The sequence below is a fragment of the Lupinus angustifolius genome, chromosome LG09, assembly GCF_001865875.1.
Source record: "Lupinus angustifolius cultivar Tanjil chromosome LG09, LupAngTanjil_v1.0, whole genome shotgun sequence".
NCBI lineage: Eukaryota > Viridiplantae > Streptophyta > Magnoliopsida > Fabales > Fabaceae > Lupinus > Lupinus angustifolius.
Genome location: NC_032017.1, coordinates 13,045,667 through 13,050,113, shown reverse-complemented (window position 1 = coordinate 13,050,113; position 4,447 = coordinate 13,045,667).

Genomic DNA, 4,447 nt, shown 5'->3' with positions numbered 1-4,447 from the left:
CACAACTGTGTTGGATTGAAGGTCGCATCATGGCAACTTCTCTATATTATTCTAAATATTGCATGAGCACTTATGTGAATTTGTTATAGTGGTTAGTAATTGGTAGCAGACATTTTGGTAATTTGGATGAAGATGTGATAAACCCTACACACATGATATTTTCCTCACAGCTCTTAATGCTGCACCAGCAAGGAATCAAACCCAACCGTGGAAGGATACTATTCTACCACTAGACCACTGGTGCTTGTTGAGTATTAGTTCAAAACAGAACATATTGATATTAGAAAATAATTGTGCCACTTCACCACTATGCTAGTAGTAATTTTACTTATTTTGAGCCTTGAATTTTTCATATATTGACCTTCTATATTAAAAAATAGATAATGATCATTGATGTTATGAAGTTTGAAAAAAATTAGAATAATTTTTATAACATAAATATTATTGATAAGTGTCAAATTGATCATATTTTATACACCATATTTTACATCACTTTAAATAATTAATCAACTCAAATGAATTAAATTCTACTAATACATGACTAAAACTTATTCAATATGTCAAATGGGCAGCCCCGAAAGCGCAATGGAAAGTCAATATTAAGAGTTGTTGTTTTTCTATTCTAGCATTGTGATGTTTTAACTTTTTTATATAATCTTAAATTTTTCGAAGTCTTTAAAATTAAATACACAATTATACTTTATTTTTCAACAATATCGTTATTTAGTTTGTCACCCCTTATTTCTTCATATCTTTCAAATGTAGTTTCAATTTCAATTAAATATGATTATATTAGTCAAATTGTATGAAAGTTCTACAACATTTAATAATTTTATAAACAATAAAAAACAAGTAAATGTAAGTATTATAAATGGTTGAAAATATGAATTGTATTTGTACCTATTCCAGAAGAGTGTCCACAATAATATAACAACAATGAAAAGGGATTCGACATTAATAGAGGTTCAATTTTCTTTCTTTCCTAAATTGAATGTTACAACGTGTAAAGATATCGCATGTCGTTTTGAGTATGATGTGTATCAAAGAATATGGTATATCTTGATGAAATATTGAATAAATTACAATCTTGATTAAGATATCAACAAAGAGTCCTATTCTATTCCTTATGAGAATCTCAAATTTGAATGAGCTAATTTCTTAATATTCATAGGAAAGCACAATTTGGATCCACTAAAACAAGCTTTTGCATATATTTTTATAGCAGCTTCAGTGGTGTGCCCATGTCTATCCCAAAAGTAATATTTCTTCCGGTTAGCACATAATGATACTCCTTCTTGATAACAAGGCTTAGTTATATTTGTGAACCCTACACAACAATAAATATTTTCAGCAACACTAAAGATATGTAGGTGAAGTCGAACTTCAAGAGATGAATCCCATATAAAATTTAATTTTTAAGAACTTAAATGCCACTTACCATATCTTTTTGGTGCATTTCTTATTCTATTGAAGAAGTTGAAACTGTCCACATAAACAAACAATGAACCTGAGAGTTGCTTTTGCAACTTTTGAATCACAATTGGGAGTTTGTCCGAGGAAGGCTTAACCTTTCGATTTATAGTTTCATTGCAAAATTGAGAAGGGGAACAACCAAGTTGATTAGCGGTACCGACCACAAATTTCCTTGCTCCTAAATCAAATATTGTCTGCAAATTAAAAAAATAAATAAAATGTTAGGTATCAGTGGTTACAATACACCTAGAAGGGGGGGGGGTTGAATAGGTGTCGCGGTTAGATTGAAACTGTCCACATAAACAAACAATGAACCTGAGAGTTGCTTTTGCAACTTTTGAATCACAATTGGGAGTTTGTCCGAGGAAGGCTTAACCTTTCGATTTATAGTTTCATTGCAAAATTGAGAAGGGGAACAACCAAGTTGATTAGCGGTACCGACCACAAATTTCCTTGCTCCTAAATCAAATATTGTCTGCAAATTAAAAAAAATAAATAAACATGTCAGAAAAAATTTAGATGATCAAGTTTAGTCCATGAATATTTAATTTAAAATCACCTTTATTTTACAAGCTAGTTGTCCGAGGAGGTAATCTGCAAATTCTTCTGGTTCCATGTTTTCATGTTGGAAATAATTGAGAGAATAATCATTGGAACCAATAACGATTAGATATATGGATTTGGATAAGTGGTGCTTTAGTTTATCTTTACTCTCAAAATGTTTCGGAAGGTCTTTCGTCACAGTTGAGGTGAAATACTCAATTTGTTTGTCCAATGACAAACATTCTCCCTCAGGAAAAATTAAGACAAAGTAAACAACTATAATTTTTCAAGATGAGTAACAATATTCTGAAAACATTTTGTTTCTCTCTTACATATTATTTGGTGTCATTCAAGATTCCACATGCACCAGATGCATAGTTGACCCCTGCAGTTACTAGATACCTTCTAGATTCAGAGACACCCAAGTATGGAGGTGAAAATGGTAAACCCAACTTAATAGCTTCATAATCCAAATAGAAAAATAGTTATAATAATTCCTGAAACCATAATGTTGCTTTGAAAGTGCAATGGATGTGATGGTGACAATTATAGGTTCTATAAGTTACAATCAACCCTAATTGTATGAAAGAGTGCCGCGGGTAGATTAAAATGTCAAACTTACCAATAAGGTCTGCGAAGGTTTTCCCATTGGTATACCTGCAAGGTTACAATCAACCCTAATTGTATGAAAGAGTGCCCCGGGTAGATTAAAATGTCAAACTTACCAATAAGGTCTGCGAAGGTTTTGCCATTGGTATACCTGCCAGTGGATGTATTATTGAAGTCTATGCCGTAGGGAGCTACATTTGCCTTAGCTAGTGTTTTGAGATTGTTATTATTTCCCGCATCTAAACCTGAATCCCCAAACACATATAATGCTGGCACATGGCTCTTTGCACCATTGACTTTGGCATAGAAAGCTTGATAGGCTATACATGAAATAACCCAGAAAGCTTTGAAACTTGTCATTTCTTCTTATTTAGTTATTTGAAGATGTTGAATGTTCTTATAGTAAAGTACAAAGAATTTATAATGTACATTTTTACCTCTCATGGTTGGAAACAAGTGTGGAAAACGTTGAAAACAAACATGAAAAACTTTGGAAACAGACATGAAAAACGTTAGAAGCAACGCACTTTCTTTGAAAAAGTATAATAGACAACGTTCCACAACCACATTAAGTCTATTATTTTAACACTTTCTCTTATTTTTTGGAAAAGAAAATGTCAAAGCTAAAATGACAAAACTTTGTATTTTTTTCTAAAACAAAATTTACCCACCATTATAGTCATAAAATAAAAATAAAACCTTCACTACTAGGATTAAAATAAGAAAGAAGAATTGCATAAAGCATAAAATTCAAATGTTTTATTACCATCACATATTCACCGTAACAATGCTAACTAATATTATAATAAAAATTCTTCATAAATATCCTAATACCAAAAAAATTGATTTTTTAAAAAAAAAAAAACTAGAGCAGTTAAAGATTAAGGCAACTAGAGAATTTGAACTAATGACAATTAAATTGGTGCATGGCACTACCAAGAGTCTGTAATATAGTGGCATGATTTCTTCATTGACTCTCATATAGTCAACTAGGGTTTATTGATGGCCATATTGACTTGTGGGATAGTTTGAAATTGTAAACATATAATTTTGCCCTTTCCAAACAAAAATAAAATGATAGTTTTTTTGTGGCTTTATAATTATGATTATTTTTTGTCCCTATGGATATCACAATAATTTTATGATTATTTACCCAATCTGGGTTACTTTGGTAATTTCTAGGATAAACAAAGACATTTGGGTCAATAATGTTTTAAATAAAATCCGAGTGTTTAAGTGATTTTTTAAATAGAAAACAAATAGTAATTTTGAAAAGGTTAGTTTATTTTTCAATTAATAAAACCATAATAGATAATAATTGTTTTCACTATATTTTTCAAATAAAAATTCTACAAGATAAAACACTATCAAGTATTTACTTTCTAAAAAATAGAACTCTCACACAATAATCAATTTATTTAGTAAAAGATTAGAGGGTTACCTATTGTTGTTAGATTTTTTGAAAATAAAATATCAAGCTTATCATATGTTATTTCAAAAATGGTATACTCCTTAACAAAATCCGCTCAGGTCCAACTATAAATAGACCCTCTGATCTCTAGTTGAAAACAAACAAAATACATATAAAATTACATAGAAGTAAGGTTGGCATTAGAATCACCATCCTGAAGTAAGGCTTCTATTAGTGCCTTACTTTAGCAGCCACGCGTTACACCACTTCTCTTCCATGTTTGTTAAATGGAGAAATTCCTCTTCTCGGTGTGTCCTCTTTTTATTTGGTTAAGTAAGTGAACTCGGTTTTATTCTTTGTTCGCCATCTCGGCTTTGTTGAAATAAATTCCAACGCCGGTATAATGGTTAG